The sequence below is a fragment of the Antedon mediterranea genome, chromosome 9, assembly GCF_964355755.1.
Source record: "Antedon mediterranea chromosome 9, ecAntMedi1.1, whole genome shotgun sequence".
NCBI lineage: Eukaryota > Metazoa > Echinodermata > Crinoidea > Comatulida > Antedonidae > Antedon > Antedon mediterranea.
In genome coordinates this window covers 6,356,775-6,383,038 of record NC_092678.1, presented here as the reverse complement: position 1 = coordinate 6,383,038, position 26,264 = coordinate 6,356,775, and the positions used below count along the sequence as shown (strand labels likewise).

Here is a 26,264-nt window from a genome sequence, read left to right as displayed (position 1 = left end):
ATGCAACATGTTTTGTAAATTGATGTATTAAACTCCTTATTAAAAATTCAAAATGGATTACGTAATGGTTGAGTGATCAGGGATTACGGTTGACTGATCAGAGATTAAGTCAATCCAACATAATAATACATGGATATAATATCTTGAATACCATACACTTATTAATAATCCTCATGAATAATATAAATTCAAACATGTCTACAGACAGAGCAATGCTATTGGTTGAGAATAAATATGATTCTCGTTCCCGTATACACAAAAAAAATCTACCAGATTTAGTAATATAGTATCATTGATAACCGTATAGTACTAGTAGTACAATATCTTTACCAGTCTGCGTTACTATACTAATCCTCAAAAAAACATTAGATTTCAAAAACAAAAATATCAATTTACCTTCGTAAATCCACTCAGTGAGATTTTATCCAGCTATGGAAATATAAGATCCACTATAGGTAGCACTGATTAATCTAGAAAATCTGAAGAGAAAAAAAGAAATTTGGTTAAAAACATTATACAGTGTGAACAATGATTAAAACAAGGTTAAGGCCTATTCTCACCTTTAAAATGGTGGCCCGGATAAAACTTCCACCTAGAGTAAACTAAGCATACAAGCCGATACTTCACAGCTTGTAGATAGGCTAGATAGTGAAGCAATAGTCTGGTGTTACTTTGGTTTGGTAGAAACCAGATGTAGACCAGAGTAATCGAAAAACAAAGTGTGAAAACACCTTTAAGATTTGTTTGAACTTACAGTATATCATCAAACACAAGAAGAGCTACAGTACAGTGGGTTAAACAGCCAGACAGACAGGTTTAAACTACCGACAGTGAAGTCAATTCTACTATTTAAATCGTTCAGGTACAAACCAGCCGGCAGTTAGACTGTTGATGAATCATGAAACCCCAAGCTTTCAAATAATCAGTTGGTAAACATTTAAATGTTTGTTTAAATGAAAAGAGAGTCAGTCTATTTATAGGGCCATAGGACAGGTACAAAAGGACAATAGGACTGCATCATTCAGTCAGGTGCATTACTATTAGCTAAACACTGTAAATAATTAATACAAATTATACAACAAGGAATAACAGTATATTTTTATTTCCTGTCTGTACACAAATACAAATAGGGAAATATATTAACTTCCCAAACGATGTAAATCCATATTAGTATATTATATGGGTACAGAGTCTGTTAGTTCATCTCTGTAAAAACATTGTCTCTCCAACACGAACGTCAAAAGGATCCTGTAATAATAGACATCATACCATCACTTACGGTCTTAAGCCACATCTCTTAACAACGTTATGTCGCTCAGTGTTTTATTTAAATAGGGATATATACATATATTGGACCCACATCCAATTATGATCCCCACTACCTATTACCAAGTCCACAACACCCTCCCAACCACCGTATCTTAAACTTCTACCTTCTGCATATAGCTTTAGCTTTTTTATGTGCCGTTATCTTAGTTTAAAATGCCACGATATACTCCAAACTTCTGCATATAACTTTATATGTCATGTATCTTAGTTTAAAGCGTCGCTTAAAACCTGTACAACAGTTTAATTTAGTTGCATCAAATCTTACTCATTATCTTAGTAAACTACTGCATATTAAACTTATAAACTTTTACTAGAACATTAAATCACGACCAGCATATAATCAACACATTATAGAATTACTAATTAAAAACACAGATAATAACAGTGGAATAGAATAGATTACTTGAATAGCAGCTGATTAAAATGTCAATCAGTAATACAGGAAATATCACAAGATAATCAAAAGTACTTTAAACTTCAATTGGTGTAGCTTGCATAGGTATAGGAAGAGGTATGTTGTTCCATAGAGATATTATAGTGAACATATCTCTATGGTTGTTCATAGTTCTTAAAGCTCTGTCCACACTATAAAACTAGTTTGATAAAGTGTGGAGTGTGCCCATATATGGTAGCGATATGCCCAAATATGGTAGTGATATGACATCATCATGTCCATACATGGGCACATCACATTTTTTTGTCACATAAAGTTTGATAGTATAAACAGGGCTTTAAATCTGGTAGCAAACTGTATGAAAGTCAATTACATGCTTAGTGAACAGGATTAAAATTTGTCAATAATAATTATATAATTTGTGATCAAATCCAATTTTTTTTATTCAATAGTAGAACTAAAGAATTCGGATGTAGATTATTTTGAAAGATAAACCAACCAAAGTATTGAACTACTTTTTAACGAGACAACGATTACAAAAGAAAAAAATTCTGCCATAGGGAAAATTCTTTTTTATAGTCGTTGTGCATGAGTCTTCCATGTAAGCAAGAAGACCTGATAAAATAACCTATTACGGCTAACAGTTGGTCCAATTAAGAATAAGTTTGATAATGTACACACGTGGGTAAACGTCGGTGCCTAAGGGCTGTGTGATATTTCTATTCGACATGCACAAGTTAAAAATGAATAAATCACATTTTCTTAATTTTTCATTTAAAAACAATTTTTGAGAATTTATAGCACTAGGCCTACAACTATGAATATTTTTCTTATATGTCAACTTCAAATTAAATTTAATTTTTACAAACATTTTAAATCAACAAAATTATTTAAGTTTAAATTGACTTAATCTTTCAATGTTGTTTTTTATGTACAGGTATTTCTAACCTTTTAATGTTTGTAGATTTTTATCATTATATTTTTTAATATTATATTTATTGTGATTAATTTATCATACAATTAATATTCCTGTAACGGCTGGATATTTGATTAATACATTTATGTCTAATTTGACAAAAAAAAGTATGATGTGACTAAATATGGTAATGATATACCCAAATATGTTAGTGATGTATGGGCACGTCACATTTTGATAGTGTAGACAGAGCTTTATGTTCACTTTAATTGGATCAACAAAACAGTTACTCAATAGGGAGTTTTCGCAACCTTACGAATACGATAACGAAAACGGATACGTCACACATTTGTGAAACTTTTGAGCTGATCCCCATTTCATATTCGTAAAGCGTATTCGTGTTGATGAATATCACCAGTCTTATTCGTAACTACAAAACGAGTATAGTTTTGCACATTTTGCATTTGAATCAGGAATGATTCATGACTATAATATAATTATACCTTTATTGAAAGTAATTTACTAAAGTAATTTACTAAAATGCCAGGTCAATTTTGATAAAAAGCAGTTTTTAAAGTCTTCACTCGCTTTGATGTTACGCTAGGCCTAGGCAGCCAAGCACCAAGCAACACGTACCTGCGCTTCGCTCAAATTTACCGCAGTCATATATTGGACGGCACTCTCAATATTTCGTTGCCATGCGAAAAAGATTTTTACTGGCTTACGAAAAACGAATACATGTGCGTGACGTATCCGTTGTCGTTATCGTATTAGTAAGGTTGTAAAACCTCTCTATTATCATTAATAAGTAACTGTTTTGCTGATCTAATTAAAGTGAACATAGTTCTTGCAAGTACTGTATTATGTTTTTGTATTTATTTATTTTCTCAAATCTCATCATAAAAGAAAATTACTACTATAAATATCTTTACATTTCAAAACAAACTACAAATGTCCTTCAAGAATGTATTGTTTCTCAATGTCAAATGTAGCAAAGAAGAAATTCTACAACAAGCAACACTCAAGTCATCCAATTGAAATACTATAATTCCCTCAATCAGTGTCCATGGCAACGTAACTATGGTACGCAATCCAATATTCGGCAATCTCCTCTGACATTTTGAAATCTCTGAAAGCTAGCTTTCAATTGATATCAATATTTGTGCAAGGCTATGTACTTAGCAGTACTTAGCTATATCAGATTTCAATACAGTGAAATTGGTAAATAATGTTTGAAGGTCCCTATATTATCCTAAAATCAAACTGATGGCATCGTTATAGCTCTGCACACAATCAAGTGTAATGAACAGTAGCCTAAATATTACAGTTTGTTCTCCTGAAACTGGACTAAATGATCCTTATGATCCAAAATCTGTTTTATATTCATATCTTCAAAATACCGTATTTTAATAATGGTATTGAAAATATTGTGATTCTACCAAAAGTTCAAGAAATGTATAATTATGTTATTTTTGCTACTTAAAATGGAAATTCATATTGATATTGAACTACTAAGAAAAATACATAAACTTATTATTATTATTACCCAAAAGGCCTTTTGGTCGTGTCTGGATTGACCAGGGAAATGTAAAATAATTTATTTTACATCTCCCTGAATTAACTAATGTGTATACACTTTAAAAAAAAAGATAAGTCATGTTATATTTTTTACTCTTTGCATTGCAATAAACATAAATATTTAAAATAATTTTAATTAATTTTAGGTTCATGGTTTGAAATAAAAGTTCACCTAAGAATTTTTTGCCCATTCCTCCCTACTTTAATATCAACATTATTTTTGGCAGAAACAGGTTCCCAGAAAACCAGACATTTTGGAATGTTTCTTGAAACATTTAGCAATGTTTTGATATAAATATTTCGACAGAAATTTCAAAACCACTGGACTGTTGGGTAACTCTACAAAACTTATGCTTGATTATAATATATGGACCTATCACTTATAGGTCCATGATTATAATAAGGGTGTGTTTACACACCATTTAGTTTAAAGATGTAATTCATACCAAAACTTTTGACTTCAGTTTGTACTGAGCAATTAGCTTATTCTAAAGATTACCACCGTAAGGCCGCTATTCATCTACAGGAAGTGTTTGCCCCCCTTGGGTTAACAATTTGTCCTACCTGTTTCTAAAACTAAACTAGCCTACAGAAAAGAATAACAAAAAAGGTCAGAGAGTTCAATCAATCAGATATTTATTGTTTTCGGAACCATGGCTTAACAACAATCAAAGATTTTGAATAGGCTAATGAAATATATTATTTATTATGAAAATATTCATCAATCTGTACCTTAAAATTAGTTGCTGTCAATCCAGCTGATGAAAGCATGGTCTGAACAGATGTTCAGTGGTGTGAAATATTTCATTCTAGGCCTGGTGAGAAACATGGCGTTGAAAGCGATTACCATGGCTTTCCTTGGGGCCTCGGTGGCTGACTTGTACCGCAAATGACAAAGCTCATTACACACTAATTGGCTCATTGTATAATGTTGATGTTGACACAGAAATGAATACTATTTTCTACAAACAAAATGCCTTGGGAATATTGTTAGGTTTATAGACTATTGTTTATACTTCTCCATTTTTTAATTTCCTTGAATATTATCATATGCAGTAGATATCAATAGATTATTGTTAATGTTAGACTTTTCCAATATAATTAATTGCAGGGTAGTAGTATGTAAGTATAATGTTTGTATTGTTCAAATTGTAATTACATGTTTACCTAGAGATACCAACAAATTATTTATAACCATGGACTTCTCGCCATGCTATAACCATGGACTTCTCGCCATGCTATAACAGTACCTGTGTGTTACACTAAACTACAGTTATACAATTATATGAGCAAATCTGCAATAAAATATTAAAATTTGGGACAACTCCAAGAAGACACACCTATTAAAGGGAATATGATTAAAAATGTTGATTAAAAATCAACTGGTTTTGAATATGATCAAAGAGTTAGTTAAAGGGAATATATATTTAAGGCCAGCCTCTATCAAGGGTATACTTTGTTGGGTGTCCCTTTAATAGAGGTGCAACTGGTACTAGGTGGAGAAGCTGTTAATTAAACTTTGACTGAATACACCAGCACTTACTGCCAGTTCATTATATTAACATATTAACATAGCAAATTAGCAACATGCTTTATAAAATATGCATAAGATTAGAAATGGAAAACAAATCTATCATCCATAATATGAATAATTAACTCACAATAATTAACTTAAAGCATATATGGATCTTCGTCCTACATAAACTAATGCATTCACCGGTCAACTTTAAACTAGAGAAAAAAAATAACAATCTAGTTGTTTGCTGATTTTATCTACCGGCACATCTTCACTAATTGTGTTAATCAACGCTCTCATCAAGCAGTACCGTGACTTTGTATCGTCGTCAAAAACAGCATGAGAAAAATCACGTAGCATCTGCTGCGATGATTGCACGGTTGACATCAAAGACACTATTTGAATGTTGATGATGGTGTTACTCGTTACAAACACTGTTAGGATTGTCACTAACAATAAAGTATTAGTATAGTATACAAAGAACATGCTGTATATCACACATCGGTTTTCAAAACATGATTTGATCGCATAAACTGTAATGGTTGACGTGAAACGTTCAACACGGCAACATTTCTCGGGGCATGACAATTAACATTTTCCTGTTCAGTTTAAATTTTAAATAACATATATTTGTATTTTGTCATGCCCATATCAAGAATATGTTTACAGCAATAGTGAATTTAAACTGCGACACAATTGAGATCTTTTCAACACATGAAAACATTTCGTTTTTCTTCATTTCTAACATTTGATGTTAATTATTTTCTGTACAGTACAAAGCGCTAATATATATTAATATAACATTAATTTTAATGATCCAGAAAGGTATAAAAACGAAGGCAGATAATGTATATTTCAACAAAGAACAGAGTTAACCATACTTATAGCAACTGAAATAAACATGGGCACACAATAATAAAAAGTCGTACATAGGTGTTAATTAAATCATAGTTTTTCTGCATTTATTTTGACACAATTCCATTGATATCATTGTCGTACGTATTCTGTACAATATACGGTAAGCAACCCGACACGATGGCCTTGTATCTTATTGCTTGGGGGCGTATGTATTGGATTAGTTGACCTAGATTTTTATTTTCTTTGGTTTTTTTTTTTTTTTTTGTATATATTATAATTTGTATATGCCACTAACACTTTTCTTCTCTAGTCTATCCTCCTCATTCTTATACCTCTTCAAACATTTACTATAATTCATATTTTCGCCAAACTCTGCTTTGAAATTTTATCCGCTCAACCACCGACAACGATAAATTTGTAGACAGTTTCTCATTACTCAAAAACCACTCGGCAATTAGCAAATTTGGAATCTTCACGAAGGAATACGAGTGCTGATGGATTCTCAAACGACATTAATTTTGCGTTACGTATTGATCGCAAGCACCTAAAGAAATTAAGTATGCTTGTTCAAGCCTAATGGAAAATCCTCCCACGAATTATTGGATTCTATGAATCCTTACACATCAAAGTGAAAGATGAATTTGGAAAAAAACTTTTTCAATGTTATTTATTTTTTCTTTAAAATATAACATGAAGTTCAATCAAATATGATAGATAGATAGATAAAAAATATCAATTATAATCACATTTTTACCAAATGACTAAAAAAACTATGGGATCAAGGTAGGAATCATACTCTGCACCACAGAGCTTTCAGGCCATACTTTAGTGGCTTCAGTATTTTTTTTTTATTACCGTATGTATGTACAGTAGTGTTCCGTAAATTAAAATGCACTAACATTTTTTACAGATTTTACTCTAATAAATTACATTTTTTTAGTTACGATACCTATTTATAAAAATCTATTTTAGACAATAACATATTCATATTACTGACCAATCAGAAAGCAATGCTCAATCTATGGACTATGAAAATATTGTAAACAAACGATATATACATATCTACACATGGCAAAATACTGTTGTTATTCAGAATGTTTAATACTGCATTTCTTATATTAAATATATCGATGGAAACTATTAAATTTTGCTGTTATAATCGTTCAATAGGTAATGTTATTATATAGTCAGATAAATTTAACTTTTATAAAAATGCTATGCTAACAGGGGAGGATACAGGGGGTAATGCTTGGTGAACACACTCTAGCCTTTTGTCAGCTAAAATAAAATTATGAACTATATTTTTTAGACTTTTAATATATTAAATGCTAGCGCACCTAATCCTGGATCCTAATGGAAAATTCAAACAAACATTGATAAATATGTTTTACGATTATGGTTATGCTCATTAAAGGGTTTCATAGGTGTTCTACAACTATTAAGGCATTATTGAAAAAATAGTTCCTGGTGAAAGTCAGTGAAATCATGTACTGGAAAATTGCTATGCTTTATACGCAAATCTTAATATGAAAACAAATCTAGCAGATCTTTACCGTGGGTGGGTGTGTGCGTTAGTCATTAACCGTAATTGTAAATCTCTTCAAAACTGGTTCAATGTACGAATCGTTAATGAAATGCTAGATTAACTGTCTATTTACAGAATCTCCTCTTAGTTGTTTTTGTCTGTTTTCAATTCCAGGAGATCAAACCAGGATATTGTTACATACAAATTGAATTACTAACTGCATGGAAAGGAAAAAAACTGTAGGATGGGAGCATTATAAAATGATAAGAATATTGGTCAGAGCCAATTCCTTGAAACTAACCAATCTCAGAATATCAACCAAAAACCTTTCATTCAGTTGCCAATTACACATTTTAACCTAAATGTAGTAATGGTAATAGCATACACACAAGACAAGTGTAAATAAAGCTCTATCTACACTATCTGCTAATGGCAGTGATATGTCCAAATATGGCAGTGGTATTACGTCGTTATGTCCATATTTTGTCAAATCACTACCATATTTGGGCACATCACACATTGTTTTTGTCAAAAAGATTTGATATAATAGTGTAGACAGAGCTTCAGCGGAGGTAGTAGGGGCTAGGAAAGTTTGCCTGAAAACTATATTCTTATGAATCATATTCTATGAAATATGATTTCTATCCATTGGGCAATGTATCTTATTTTAAAAAACATACAGGTGTGAAAATATAACCTCCTTGGCAAAGGTAATAATCTGCTTGCTTTATTATTAAGAAGAAATATTGCATACCGAAGTACTAAAGTAAAATTTGCACAATTCTGTTAGCAATGTTCTAATTACTATAGACTAATTAGAATACCTTTAATACATTTATTGCATAACAGATTGTTAGCTTTTGTGAGAATGTCTCACTGTTCTGTTTACATAATCTACTTTTTAAGATAATGTTTTATCATCCCATACAATCTGTCTCAATTCTTAAAGATTATAAGACTATATGTTGCTATGGTTACCATGTAACAACAATCTTTGTTAGATCAAAATAATAACTCTTTCTAAAGACTATAGATGAATGCTGATGAAGTTAAAGAATCTGCAATTAATTGTAAAAGAAAAGAATTGTACTCTGTATAACAAATAGAAATATTGATCGTTAAAACGATACAATAATAAATTGTCAACTTCAGTTTAAATTTGACAAAAAGTAGATTTCATTTTGACAATACAACCAGACCTAGCCTGTTGTACCGTGTCTCCAGAGAGGATGCTGCCAGCTTAAATGGAACATCTACCTGCCAAATGAGATCAAATTCAATATTCAATTCAAAGCCCAAGAGGCCTTCACATATAATAAGGAAAGATTTCCACAATGAGTGAATTCCCTAATGATGTTTGTTGTATAAACTTCCAAGGATCATTCTTGTTGAGTATTTTGTACAGTTGACTGTACCTATTCTATACAAAACAAATCATCCAATTCAAGCTATCTTCACACACTCTTTTCGTAGACTTGCCCCAAGTCTGTATTGTTTTTTTTTTTTATTTATTTGTTTTTATTTCGACCGCGATTTTTGTCTGAAAATACAGACTTGTGAAACACGTATAGAAATCGATTTGCAGACCGCAAACATCCGATAAGAATGACGTAGGTTATCATACCGTATTTGGCTATATGGGGCGGGCGGTATGTAAATATGGATTTCGAATCAACCAATGATCATTTTGTTTAAAAATGAAAAAGATTGAGTAGGCCTACGTACAGTGCTGAATGTACGATCGAGACTGTTAAAATATGAAATCGTATTGCCAAGTTGTTTTGTTTATTAATTGTTTAGTCCTTAGCCTAGGCCTCCTTCGTAGGTCCTACTCAACTCGCACGTATGACCTGCCAAATAAAACGCCAATAAGGTAGGCCTACATTCTACATAATACCACCACCGGCACACAACAGGATTCACACACAACAGACAGGGCTATACACCACTACACAGAATTGAACAGGACAGGGTCTGGGTGGGAATTAAATCAAATTATCTCCGCGTAATATTAAATCAGGGAGATGTAATTTACATCTCCCTGATTAAATGATCCATATCAAATCCTTTCTAGCCTTCAGAAACTTTCATCAATGTACCCAAGTACACATTGTCTAAACGTTACATAGCGCATGCGTACCATCTTAGTTGTTGAGTCTTTGAAATTCTGAAATATGAATATTAAAACGGTGTACGAGTGAGTAGCCAATCGCATGCAGCTGAAACTATTCAACCGGATAATCTATGCACCAAGAATTCTTGGTGTCAAACCACGTGACTTTTGCGTGTTTCCCCAGACGGAGTATCCAAACTCAAGTAATACACGTATGAAACGCCATATGTGCAAAAATATTCATATTTTTACTAATATTAAGAAAAAACTCCGTCTGGAGCCCAGACTAACTCTTTTCGCTATATAAAGCTCTGTCTACAATATCAAACTAATTTGACAAAAAAAGTGTGATGTGCCCAAATATGGTAGTGATATGCTTAAATATGGTAGTGATATCACATCATCATGTCAATATAAGCACATCACATTTTTTTGTCACATAAATTTTGATAGTGTAGACAGAGCTTTAGAAGGAAGTATCTGGTAACCACTGGAGGTGTCCGCACCCTATACATGTGAATTGGATTGAAACGTTTACTTGTTAATATTACTAAATGATTTTAATAGATAAAAATTACTATTAGTATTAGTCTATCCTTAAAAACATTCGTCCATAATCCTACTGAATGCGATGTATTTTCAATAAGCATTCTTTGTCAATAAAGCGCATTCCAACATATCTATCATTCAATGAATATATTTTTTTATTAAAAGTTTTTCACGTAGAACTTCACTTTCTGAACTTGAGATAATCTGTACATGTAGCTGAAACGCTAGGCCAAAAGTTATTAATAAAACATGATGGAGGAGATTGTCTCTCAAGCCAAGTGAATATAAATCATCTGAGCTTATAAGCTGCACATCAAATTAAATACAGGACATTTCAAACATAGTATGCTATGGCCAGGTTATTGAATGTTGAAGACTGACAAGAATTTTAAGTGATATTCCTGTCCATTTTTTTTAGAGCTATTTGTTAATAGGCGGGGATTTTGATAAACATTAGCAACAGAAATCAGTTTTTGGTCGTTTGTTTTATATTTTGCTGTTTCATCTCTAAGGCCAACGCCTATTTAGGGGACACTTATTCCAGTAGATTAATACCTCTATGAATAACATAATACACAATGTATTCTTTGAATGGTAGCTTGGTTTTTAAGCTGTGATTGTTTTTTACTCTCTTACTTCTAGTTTAAGGTAGTCTACACTATCAAACTTTATATGACAAAAAATGTGATGAGCTCATACATGGACATGGTAATGTCATATCACTACCATTTAAAGCATATCACTACCATATTTGGGCACATCACACTTTTTTTTTCAAAGTGGTTTGATAGTGTAGACAGAGCTTAACACATTATCTCTATCTCTATGCGATTACATAATTCACAATGCACTGTTTTTTATATCATTTGATAGAAACATTTGGAAATAATTATCTGTTGCTTTATTAAAGAAATGCCTCAAAGTATTTCCTCCAGAAAACATGTTTTTGAATTTCAAGAGGTGAAGAAGTGCGGACATCCTCTCCTATAAGCTTATTGAATACTACAATTGAGTTCAGGAACTTTCTTATTGGCAATTGATTAGAAACAGTCTTTACTGAAGTTGCACAAAATATAGGGAAAACACCATATAACATTTGGCCTCTACTATTACCAAGTCAACTTTCCCAAAATCGGTCACTCCTAGATGCGATATTTCTTTTCGTGCTTAAATTGGGGACCACTCATGAAACATCACAAAGTAAACATGAATAATTCATTACATAGTCACATCTATAAGGTGTGACGTAAGAATTGAACGGACTACAATTCGCTAATTCGTTGTTGAATGTATTAGACTATGGACTTGTGTATAGGGTTCGAATCTTCTTTGTACTTTATAGTGAGATTACTAGAGGGCTAGTTAAGTTATATTAGGAAGTAGGTCAGCAATAAGGAGTACCCAACTTATGTATGAAAAAAAAATTTCCCAATTTCAAATAGGACTAATGAATTAATACTTATTTAGGTTTCCAGTTTCTTCCCGTTTTAAACAACCTGTGATTAGACTACATAGCTATTGCGTCTAACAGGCATTCTGCACATGCCCACAACATGTTTTTGAGCGTGCACAGAATGACTTTGCGACTTGACAGCTGCGTAGTCTAGCAGCATGTCATGAAGAACAAAGGCTAGCATTGTTTGAGGAAATTTCCATGGTAGAACACTGTAGCTTGGTTTTGACAATTGGTAGATTGTTGGTAGAATAATTGATTGACCAATTAGACCAACCAGTACAGCAGATTATTTTGTCAGATTAATTGATTGAACAATTGATAGTGTGATTGACACCTACCTACCTACCTACCTAGCCACATGAAGGGAAGTTATCAATTAGTACATTGAACAATAACACCTATCCTGGAATAATCCCTTTGTCATAGTTTACTTTGATTCTGGTGGTTTTCCTATGTTTTGATGTATTGAATGAAGAGATTAATAATATCAACTGGTACTATTACATTCATTATGAGATGAGATATTTACAACATCATCAAGAACATTGCATAACCTTTCTTTCAACTCACTACTAACTAGTAGTAGTAAACTAAACATACATGCTATGTTATTATAGTTTATTGAACTTTGAATTGTTGTTAATATTAGCAATAAAACATTTATGATAATTAAAGTATATGTATGAATTAAATTGTATGTATTTCTATTATGCTGCTGGTTGTTTGTTTATATTATTAGACAACTTTATTTTATAGATTGTCATTTATTTTTATTACTACTATGATGAGTATGAATTTCCTAATTCCTATGGTGATAAATGTGCGAAGCATAATACTTGCAGTTGCCAAATACAACCATTGTTTTTCTGCATGATTTTTTTTTTTTAATATATAAGGAATCTCAATCATGTCAAAATAATTCTACTGCAGTTACTGAAGTATTTATTTTTTTAAACAGAAATAACATGATTTCAATTGTGAATTACGTAGTAAGTTTATGATACAGTCACTGCTCAAAAAAGCTTGCTAAATAATTGTATTTAAACAGGTTAAAGAGTAAACAAAATATTACTGCAGTAACTGCAGCAGAATAATTTTGAAATGGTCCCTATTAAAAAACACATTGCAAAATTACATTAAAAACAAAACACATTTTTACCTTTTATCAACCTGAAAAAATCCACATTATATTTATAACATTATTTACCAATGTTTAGTTTACATCACCATGGTGATTATTCACCTTAAATGGCTTCTCACACATTAATGTCAGAAGATCAGAAACAGTCGACCAGAAGTTGCAAAGTATTGTAAAGTTATTCAATTATAACCCTACCCACAGGAAATCTATTGTGAACCACAAAGCAATGAAAACTATTAAATAAAAAAAAACCTACAGTAAAATAAACTCAATATTTGTTTTGTATAACAAAACCTACATTTGATTTTCGGTTTCTTTAACTCAACTGCCCCTAGAGGTTAATGTACATTGTTTGATGATAGAAATAATAGTCTAGAAAATGATAAAGCAATGGAGTTGAATGACACTTTGATCTTTATATTCTAAAACAACTTCAGTTTTTACAGTACAGTATTGTTTCATCTATAATTTGGAAGCATTTTAGGGGTACATTAATAAAACTAGTTTGACCAAAAAATTGTGATGTGCCCAAATATGGTAGTGATATGACATCATTGTGTCCATGGGCATATCACATTTTTTGGTCATAAAGTTTGATAGTGTAGACGGATCTTTAGTTTTAAGAATCAAATTGTATCGGAAGTTTGTTTGTTTGTTTGTTTGTTTGTTTTATCTTTATACTGGGTGACCTCTTCAGTCAAAGACTGATCTCCCAGAGGGCCCAGTTGGTGATCAGTGGCTGTGATGTACTAATACACCGGGGTAACCCCCTACTCGTCTCGAAAGATGTACTAGGTTCTTTAAAGTGCACACGAGTTGACAGCTAACGCAATACATTCAGACTGTAAATTCGCCATTACATTTTATCATCACCAGTTGCTGTACATAAATAAAAAACAACATTGAAATGTCAGAGAAAGTAAATACAGTAGTAATATAATTTAAGGGAATTGGCTGTTAAAGTATTAAATATTGTATTTAAAAACAAACTACAAAGTAATGAAAATGCTTTTTATTTTTAAATTTTGTTGTGGTAATTTTTAGAGTATTTCATGACCCTTACCTATTGTATGTTAAGTGCTTAGAAACATTTGTATTAATCTCTGTCCACACTATCAAACTAGTTTGACAAAACAGTGTGATGTGCCCAAATATGGTGGTGACATGCCCAAATATAGTATGTTAAGTGCTTAGGGTCTGTTTCTGCTGAAAAAATCAAAATAATCGATTTTTTCCAGTCACCGCAAACCACAAAAATAATCGCGTTGCAATTGAAAATTGCTACGACTTTAATCGGTTATTCAGGTAATCGGTTTTTAAAATCACGTCATCATTCCACCCACAGCGCAGTTCAAGTTATGAAAGGCCGATGAGAGTTGGTTTGTTTACATCCTTCCTATCGCTGCCTAAAACTCTCACCATATAATATCTCTATGCTCTCACATGTAGGATTAAAAATTACTCTTACCTAAAGCTATATTATTTGTAAAATAAACATCTAGGCCTACTACCGTACCACATACAACAGAATAATGATGTTATATTAATAAGGACACGTCGGCGAAAAAAGTTCGTTTCGCCGTTCGTTGGTTCTACCTTCGGCCTGCTAAGGCCTATAGGCTATATATTTCTACCGAAACAAGTCAACAGACAACAGGCCTAAAAAATGACATGTAAAACATCGTTAGCCTGGACTGGTGGTATGTAACGGGTCTCTCGGTATAATTCTCCCCCACAAAATAATAAAAATCAAATGTTTAACATTTGATTGTTATTCGGTCTACATCCCGATCGTGGTTTTGCTGATCGTCGTCGATATCGCGCAAATAAACAGCATGCTTTGTGAAGTGAAGTTTGTCATACTCTAGAGGTCAAAGTGAGGTCAATAATCGCTATTTGTGTTGCAGCTCAAAACTGCTCCGCAATAATCGGTTAAAACAAGAAATAATCGATTAAAACACGCAATGGATTGAGTGTTTTTAATCGGTTATTTTTAATCGGTTATTTTATTTTGCGCCGTTTCTGCTGCCCAAAAATAATCGATTAAAAAAATAAACGGTTAATAATCGATTATTTCTGCTCAGCAGAAACAGGCCCTTAGAAACATTTGTATTAAGCTCTGTCCACACTATCAAACTAGTTTGACAAAACAGTGTGATGTGCCCAAATATGGTGGTGACATGCCCAAATATAGTATGTTAAGTGCTTAGAAACATTTGTATTAAGCTCTGTCCACACTATCAAACTAGTTTGACAAAACAGTGTGATGTGCCCAAATATGGTGGTGACATGCCCAAATATAGTAGTGACTATGATGTCCACATAACACTTTTTAAATATAAGACATTATTAGATGTTATTTATAGTAAATATTTAAATGAAAGTAGTACATAGGTGGGGAGGACAGTTGCAAAACTCCATGACAAAAGCTGGACAATCAGGAATACGGTTTGGCAACCCGGATATAGGGAAAAGAAAAGAGGCAAACCCAAAATGAGATGGAGAGATGACCTGAGGAAATATAAAAACAATAGTTGATAATAGCAAAAGAGAGAAGTAAATGGAGAGCTTTGGAGGAGGGATGTCCTGCAGTTGACTGCCAAATCTGGAAGAAGAAGTACATATATCATCAGTCAAGTCTCTTCAGTCTTCAGAATTTGCTTCCTATTATGATTGTTAAACAGCATTTAACAAGGCCATACATGACTGCAGTCGTGTGCTCAAGTTAGTGTTTACCAACCAACCGACATAAGTGAGCTGTAGAGTCACGTTGCACACATAATACACATATGGCAAGGCCCACTCTAGTCTTTATGACCTGATGTGGCACATTGACATGGCTGTTGTATACTACTGTACAAGATGACCGTAAGCCTACCACATTATTAAATCAGTTTACAAATAAACAAAAATATACCATCTAATTATTATGCATCATCTAATCTAATTTTGATAAATTATGAATACAATGATCATTATTATTATTAATATTATTGTGTCATTAAAAATTTATCATAAAGAAAGAGTCTACTTATGGCGTGAAGCAACCTAGACTAAAATCCATTGAAGCATGTAACTTGTGCAATACTGCGAGTATCAAAGTGGCGGCAATTACCGATTAATTGAGCATGGAATAGACATAGGTATGATTTGTACAACTCTATCAAAGTACAGTTTTTTGTGTGTAAAAGATACAGGTATTTTAATATTGCAAGGTCATTTTCAATATAAACAATTTTAAAATAGTTTTCTAGATTTGGAAAATGTTTAGAAATGGTGTGTTTCTGAATAGTAAATTAGTTGTAACGTATTAAGAATGATTTGTTTAACTTTAATCATAGGATAAAACATAACTATTCAGAACACAGTGCCAACTGATAATGGTAGCTACAAATCACACTATTTGTCACAGCAGTTATTTCATTCAAGTAATCAAAAACCAATCAAAATGATTCATCAAAACCTAATTACCAAATATGGACAAACTTGATTACCAAATATGGAAAGCATATGACCATAATAGGATAATCCGATGTAATATAGGATTTTTACAATATTGAACTACTGACAAATATGATAAATGGTTTCCATTAGGATATTGTTATGACCATTTATGGTTATGTTGAAAGATATAAGATTCCGTGTGGAAAACAGTTGAGGTGAGAACATGGATAATCTCTATCTAATCCAGACAGCTGGAAGGCCTGCACTGTGATGACTTTAGGTTTGTGTTGTTTATCAGCTGAGATCTGTTGATAAATATATGTGTTGAAAGATTCATGCTTTGATAGTGAGTATTTGGAAATGTCTTGACAGTGAATGTATGCATACAACTGTGAGCAATTGATATATTCAACAACATTGACAACAAATGTCACCAACTACAGTTAAAAATGCCATGTTGTTTCACATCTATTTATATCAATAGTAAAGCACAATGCTAAACTTTTTTAGTCAAAGTAACTACCGCATTGGCTAGTTTAAAAAGTTCTGGAAAAATCTGCTGGAACATATTTTTATTTGAATTGTAAAAATGCAAATTCATCCATTTTGGCTAGTTCCAACCGTTTTGGATCTTAATAATCAAATTTATTCACAAATAGGTATTATTATTATTATCATATTACTGTATGGTTAATTAAACAATTTGGTTTTGATCCATGATTTCTGAACATAGGTGTTAATAATTGTTGACTTAGACCAGGGAACAGAGGCCCCAAGGGGTTCAATTCAAGGGTGATTTTACTATTTTTAAGGTGCACATTTAATTATTTTATAAAGTAGTCACCAGTTAGGGGGCAAATGGCAAAATCAGCATAGTGGTCATGTTAAAAGAATTGTCAAAACAATACAGATTATCTGATGAAACTCTGAAAAAATGTAGGAAGCCTTTTGCCATTCGCCCCGTCTCCCCCCCCCCCTCCACAATTTCAAGTTTGTACACAGTACGCAACAACCCTATGGCTTCTTCCTGAATCAGCCTGGTTTATTATTGTTTAAATTCTGTTTTTTCAGGTTTACAGGAATTTCCAACAAGGTGACGATAGGTGAAAATAAATATTATACTAAGGAACATTCTTGTATTGTATAAATAGAGTGGAAATGTTGTTGATAAATTTTAGTTATGAAACACGTCATGTATTTCGAGTATTACACTCAAACAAGAAAACAAACTTCAACTTTCACATTCTATGGATGCCGCATCACACGGCAACAGCGCATAAACAAACATTTCCTTTGCTTATTCATAACGGTGACGAAAACATAACACATGATTTTTATTATACCTGTACAGGAAGTGCAGATGAGCAATTGTTTTCAACAGGTGAAACCTGGTCACTTTAAGAACATCACTACGTGGTATTTGTTATGCAATTATATTAAGTTGAAAGAGCTTCTGAACGGTGGCTGCGTAGTCAAGACAACATCAGAGACTCTAGGATATCAGGGGTCAAATGACAAAGATGCTCATCCTCTGAGCTTACTGTCTTGAATGATGAACTAGGTTCTTTAAAGTGCACACAGGCAAACAGTGTATTCTGGACCTACAGTTTACAGTCCAAATACAACAATACTTGTTCTACCACCAGAACTGTAGTCTGATGAAATCTGCATGCAAAAAATGTCTTTTCAAAATTATCTATGCGGATATAAATCGGATCAAATTAATGTGATTGCTGTATTAGCCTTCAATAACAATATAATACAGGCAACACATGAGACGCTGTATTATGAAAATTATGGAAGATACTTAATAATTATCAATGTGAAGATACATGACTTAACATGATACAGGTATCATATGTAATACATGCTGTATCATGGAATTTGCCTACAATACTGGATAACATGTCAAAGCTGTAACATAGCTCCACGTGATGCCTGCATTATAGAATTTGCCTATGAATGATACTGAATAATAATTATCATGTGAAGATACTGTACATTACTTAACATGATACAGGCATCATATGTGATATACCATGCTGTATCATGGAATTTTCCTATAATACTGCATAAATATTACCATAAAATGTGGAGATACAGCAGAATTAGCTGCAAATATATAATCAACTAGTTTATTAACCACCACATGCCGCCAAGCTTACCGATGATTTCTCTACTAATAATAAATAATTTGAAACGTCTTAATTTATCAAGTCTTCTTACGGACATGTAATAATAAACTTTACTACAATCCGAATTTTCCAAAACCTGTCGCATCTGACAATTCCACGAGAGGATCATTACATTTACTTGATGAAATAAAATACCAAATGCTAACACTTGAGAAATAAGTGAACAGGTATTTCTGCCGAAGATATATTACTACACTTGGCAAGGTAATTTAACATTATAACTTATAAGATAAAAGTGGATAATATATAATGCACTTTCGCTTTCTCCTTCGTTTTTAATGTTTTAACAAAAATGAACTTTGCGATTCAACTCCACATAATTGATAGCAGTTTTGTAGAGTGCATACTTAAAGCACTGGACACCAACTGAGCAGAATTTTTGTTGCGGTTATTAATTATCTTTTAAAAAATTCCAGGCCAAGAACCGCAATTAGGATTTTAAAAATTTACTGTTTAAATTTCATTATTTATAAATATTGTAGGTTCTATTTATTATAACAATTATTACCTATATTGAATAAATTATGAATTAAATTTAAAACGTTTTACAAACTATTTTTACAGATTTTACAATCATAATAAAACATTTATAGGCCTATAGTGCAAACTTCCAAAAAAATGTATCACACATGTATCCTATATATGGAATAACTTTTCACTTAGGTGTGTTAATCTCTGTCTACACTATCAAACTAGTTTGACAAAAAAAGTGTGATGAGCCCAAATATGGTAGTGATATGCCCAACTATGGTAATGATATGACATATGTCCATACATGGGCACATCCCATTTTTTGTCACATAAAGTTTAATAGTGTAGACAGAGCTTTATAAACAAAACTAATTCCTTGTGCAAGCTATACAACTTCCAATACTTGTTACTGAATTATTATTAAACACATTCATTAAAATTATGCCATACAACATCTTTTAACATACACGACTTACTTAGACTGAAATAACATTAAAGTACTCCATATCATTTTGATCTTTTCACATATTATTCTAACCTTAGCAAGAACAACATTCTAAACTGTAAGAACACTTCATTCAAATATACTTGTAATACATCACTAATAATCTTGCGTCACTAATCGATGACAAATGCCTATATTATCTGAACATGATGTGAGGGCTATTTCATTCATCTAGCCCTTAAGCCTAAAACCCATTGCCCAAACAGCCGGGGGCTAGCTTGCCATGCTGCGTAGCGAGAACACTGTCTCTTATCGATGACACTAAATAAATACTGTTAAATAAAATCAATTATACTGGGTTAAACAGAGTCTAGAGTACAAGATGGTGGGGGTGCTGTGTGTACATACTGTAGCACTATTATTAACATGACTAGGTACAGACGTCATTTAGACAGGATTATATTTTGCAATGAATGAGCAACAAAATTAATATTTAAACAATGTTGTCAATAAATAATACAATAAGTTTAATTCGAAGACACATTATCGAGGAGCTGGTACAGTTTCCAATAAGAACATTTTAATATTTTACTGTAATACTATTGGCACTATAGAATTGGTAACAATAACATGCTTACTTATCAGACATACATATTTGCTCAGTATCATAGCAAATGCCATAATACAGCATCACATGTATATCACATGTGGTGCCTATATCATGCAAGTGTTATAGGTTAGGGTCTATGATACATGTGCAACACATGAGATGCTGTATCACAGTATTTGCCTATGATACTGATGACTTTAGATTACAGTAGCACAGAGAATCAGTTGTATTCTGATCATTTTAGTTCATATCATTATAGTAAGTACCAGAAATTCTTACAAGGTTGGAACACCACTATTACAAGACGAAAACGGCAGGACATGTATTGCAGTATACAATTACTGTGCTATTTAACATACTATAGAACGTCTCATCCATATCAATTAAATAAAATCAATTACAACTGAACTGGGTCAAACAGTATGCTATGCTAATAGAAATTAATCAACAGAACCAATAATAATGGGAGTATAATATGACACCTGGAATATTCAGGTGTCAGTAGGCTGGTTCCTTCACAGGTGAGCAAGGACATGCAGGTGGTATTATTGTTTTATTTGACTGTAGTGTCGGATGCATTAATAATAAAGAGGTATACATTTTATTGATAATGTGTTTACCTGGCTATTTAGACTACTGAGGACCAAATGACTCATGGGTCTATTGAAGTCACTCATGCATATAATTATTATGCAAATTTGTCTGATGAAACCATTGATAGTTAAATAAATAGCTTCCTATATTGCTGTTACTACAGTATGACAAATAACTAAATTTCTATAAATGCTATTTATATCAATATTTTTTTGATTCATGTATTTTGAATATTTTTTAATCAATTATTTAACTTTTTTTTAATTTAACACCTTAGAATAAATTGTATGAACATGTTTTCATGTCGAAATGGAATAAGAAACAAGATACATTTTACCATTATGTACAGCCATATTAACACACCTTAACATTTAGTATATATTATTTAATTATATTGATACCCAGACATCAGTAAGTGCAGCCCAATCCAATTATAAACGTTAATTTGTTTTCTCAACTAATACTACAAAATATTGCATATCATTACTGGTTAAAGTTATAATTGAGGATTAGGCTAGATCCAATAAATTGGTAATGACAAATCTCAACATATTCAGATATTACTAGAGCTCTGTCTACACTATCAAACTAGCTGTAATGTACCCATATATGGACACGATGATGTCATAACACTACCATATTTGAGTATATCACTACCATATTTGAGCTCATCACACTTTTTTGTCAAACTAGTTTGAATGATAGTGTAAACTGAGCTTTAGCGTTATATTTAAATTTTATGTATATTAATTTAATTATTGTATACAAATTAAAAATAGCAATAATTTCTCCGGTAAATTTTTTAAGATATTAATAATAATAATCAGTCGCTGTATGATTAATATACCCATACAGTACCTATTATATTTTTCTTAACAAATTAAATTCTAAATCTTATATATTTAATTGGTTAAGTACAATTGGTACTACAGTAGGTTTAAAATGCAATGTTTAGTTGGCGACTAGGACGCATTTTTAAATATAGTTAAGTACTACAGTAGACGTGAATATGTCATCATATATTGCGTTATTATCCGATTATTAATAGTAAAATTTAACAAACCCAGACCCAAAATAATTGGAAATGTCAATGTTAAATGCAGTATTGTTTTTTTTTTATTGGTTAAGTTTATAGTAAAATGGCAAGAATACAGTTTTACTATGTTAATTTAAATTAATATAGTTCATTTGTTATGATTGTCTTATTCATTTAATTAACTTGTTTCAATTGTACTGTACTCCAAATTTGGCAAACAAATATTATTTCTATTATCAATATTATCGAATAAAGGAAGAAAAATTCAGTGCTTTTTTATAGAAATAAAGTTTTCTCTTTTAAGTAATTAAAATGTAAGTATGTATACCTTTACTGCCAGTGCCAGGTATCAATGTATAAAGAATACAAAATTGATTACAATCAGATTACTTAACAATCTAACACATTGTTATTTATATTTAAAGGTAAATCAAACTATTGTGTACTTTGGTCGTAAACATTTGTACAGGACATCCAACAAAGGTACTAAACACACCCCTGTTTGAATATTAAATTATTATTGCCTGTTTGGAAAATGTAGACTGGAAATAATAAATTTATATTGATATGAATATAAATAAAGTTATGAGTTATGATGTCATGAATAAATATTATTATAATATTATTAGACACCTTTTGATCTTCATGAAAATATAGGTGTTCGCTGAATAGTGGATGGCCTAAGTTATATTATAACAAATCGATATAGATCGATTCGGTGTCCCTTGAATAGGGGTGTGCCATAGGGGTGTCCCCTGAACAGGTGTGTGCCCTAGGGGTTTCCCTTGAACAGGTGTGTGCCATAGGGGTGTCCCTTGAATAGGGGTGTGCCCTAGGGGTGTCCCTTGAATAAGGATGTATATAATGAGGTGCTCTTTTTGCATATTTTCCTTACCATGATAGTGAAATATTCATACCTCATAACCAATTAGTGGACTTTATGCTTGAGCGCATTTTGGACAAACTCCCACATAATTTCTCACTGCTTATACATAGATTTTCATTACCTAAATACCACAAACTGTACTGTATGTCATTAAAATCATTGTATACAGTATAATAATGCACACTAGAGACATAATACTGCCCCATGGGCTTATGACACAAAAGTTGAACGACCTTCGGTGGCTCACTTTATAAACAATTTCATTTTTTTGGCTACCCCCTGTGAGAAATATCCAGTTTTGACATAAACAGTGGTAAAAACAATTACACAGAAATGTGGTATAAAATAAAAAACAAATTTACAAGAATATATTTCACAAGGCTACTTTTAAGTGTATTATAATTGTATTTGTATTAGAATATTACAACATTATTACCGTATTCATCAATACGATATTGTTAAAACAACATGTTTATTAATCAATATACAGAGACAGAAAATACGATAGAAAGACAGCACGTTATTAGTTGCCATGGAAAAGAAATTAACGCAAGAGCATAATTATTTCTTCAATCATCATCCTCTCCATTATAAACAGAAAAAAAATTGGAGAATATTTAATGAGGTATTGGACAGTTTTTATATTTGTAATGAAAACATCCATTAGATAGTAATGACGACAAACTTGTTGTTGATTATATACACAAGTTTATGATAATAATCGAAGGATTTTACAATATTATTACCATACTTTGTATAGGGTTTTAAGCTACAAGATTAGAAGGTTCAATATATGAAGGGTTTTGTTTTAATATCAGAGCTAACAGTATTATTAGTATATATTAATGTCATCTGCTAGAGGTTGTATACATTTGTAAGGGTGTATTAAAAAAGCCTGTGTAATATTAACACAATCCAATATAAGTTTGGACCTTGAATCAAAAGAATAGTAACAAAACTCCTGATATGATGTTTATAAAAAAGATAAAACTAAAAAAGCTGTCGAGTTTTAGCTTTATAAAAACCAACATATTATTATTAACAGTATAATATTAACTATAAAACTATTTTAATATAACACTAGCCTCCTATTTCAAAATTCCTGACTGCCACTGTATTGTAAAGTCTAATACCGGCTTTATAAAAACCAACATATTATTATTAACAGTATACGGTAATATTAACTATAAAACTATTTTAATATAACACTATAGCCTTCAAAATTGCTGACTGCCAACTGTATTGTAAAGAATAGAAATGTATCCGCAATATTAATGTAGATGGGTCATTGTACTGAAGCACTATATAATTTACCTATAACTAAAAACAGCCTAATTAAATTATAAATTACAAATATTGAACAGAGAGGTCATCACTATGTTCAATACATCACTATGTTCAATACATCACTATGTTCACTACATCACTACTGTATGTTCAATACATCACTATGTTCAATACATCACTATGATCAATTAAAATACATTACTATGTTCAATAATATACATCATTATGTTCAAGATCACTGTGACTATGTTCAGTAATATCACTATATGTTGAATAAAACATCACTATGTTTGTGTTAAATAGTATTGAACATCACCTACAGTATGTTCAATAATATATTACTACATGCTATGTTTAACAGTACATTGTTATATACTAATGTAACACTCTGACCATCAGGTCAACAACCCTTTTTCATTATTTCTCACTACTCCATCTATTAACATTCCTAGTGGTTTATTGCTATGTTCAATAGTACATATCTATGTTCAATAGTACATTGCTATGTTCAATAGTACATTGCTATGTTCAATAGTACATTGCTATGTTCAATAGTAACACAGCACTGACTGGCACTATTGCTTCATTTTCCTCTCATTAGCATTTCAACGTGTACATGAATAATATTCTCCATCCTATAGAATATATTAAAACCATTCATCCAACACCACTGAATTATCAATGTTCAAAAAACACGTTCAAATAACACTTACCTGACAAGACAGAAATATCCTTAAAATGTATCCAAAATGAAATGATCCTAATAATATAATACACAGTACCGGTCGTATTGTCACAGTATATTGTTCAAAGAGATGTAAATTCCAACGTGTTGTGTTCTGGCCAACTCCAACTGTGTCTTTGACAAGCCTTGCTTGGTTACTCATTAACTCAACAATCTGATATCACTATTGAGGGCAGCAGACACATGGTTTAATAACTACAGTATCAAACTAGTTTGATGTGTCTAAATATGGTAGTGATATGGCCAAATATGGTGATATGACATCATCACATCCATATATGGGCACATTTTTTTGGTCACATAAAGTTTGATAGGGTAGACAAGGCTTTAGTATAACTTCTATAAAACTGGATGTTGTTAAATTTTACATGTAATTTTATTAGTCATGTTGTTTAGGTTGCCTGATTAGTTCTGTATGTTGTTTAATTAATCCTGATGGATAGAAATCTTACTGTAGGAATATGAATGACCTAGATTTAAAAGATCGTCTGCACTAAATAAGTTCAAGAACTTCCAATTCCATAAAAAGTGACAATACATTGAAATGGCTCAACAAAGCTAAAATTATTCAGTGGGACAATCTTTAACAATACTAGACACTATTTTATATACAACTTTGTAGTGCAGGCTGGCATATGGGTAAGAAATAAACTTAACAAACCTATTTACAATTTCCTACCACAAACTTTATTCAGTCATTGTATTGTACTCACAATATTGACAGTATTAATACAGTAGTTTAAATACTATTACTAATACTAATAGAAAATAAACAGGATTTATCAGCCATCCTAATAAGTAAATATTGACATATTAAAAGCCATAATAAATTTACATAAATCATAGAATAAAGCCCATTGTATTTTGTATAATAGTAAATTTACCATATTTATTTGAATAAATAAAATGGAGGCATTCATTCGGGGAGGCATTTATTTTTTTGGGTGTAATATGGCAACATAATCAAATAAATATCCACTAGATACTGCATGAAAAAAAACAAGAAGAAGAAGTGATAAAATACAGTAAAAATTATATCAAAATGATTGGTAAATTGTAGATCATGTCAATCAATGAATTCTACTACAACGTGCAATATGTTTTAATACAATATTGTATGTATATAGTAAGTATGCTTGTGGTGGGGCATTTATAACACTATCAAACTAGTTTGAC

General features: G+C 31.7%; 1 long non-coding RNA gene across 1 annotated transcript in view; it reads right to left on the bottom strand.

Annotated features, from left to right (window-relative positions):
* LOC140059482 (uncharacterized) overlaps positions 1 to 25,191 on the bottom strand; it is a 51,547-nt gene extending 26,356 nt beyond the window's left edge. The window contains exons 1-2 of the long non-coding RNA XR_011847201.1: positions 25,057 to 25,191; positions 397 to 479 (exon numbers count right to left, since the gene is read on the bottom strand). This is a non-coding gene — a long non-coding RNA (uncharacterized lncRNA). The remainder of the gene's footprint in view (positions 1 to 396; positions 480 to 25,056) is intronic.
* Positions 25,192 to 26,264: the final 1,073 nt, after the last annotated feature.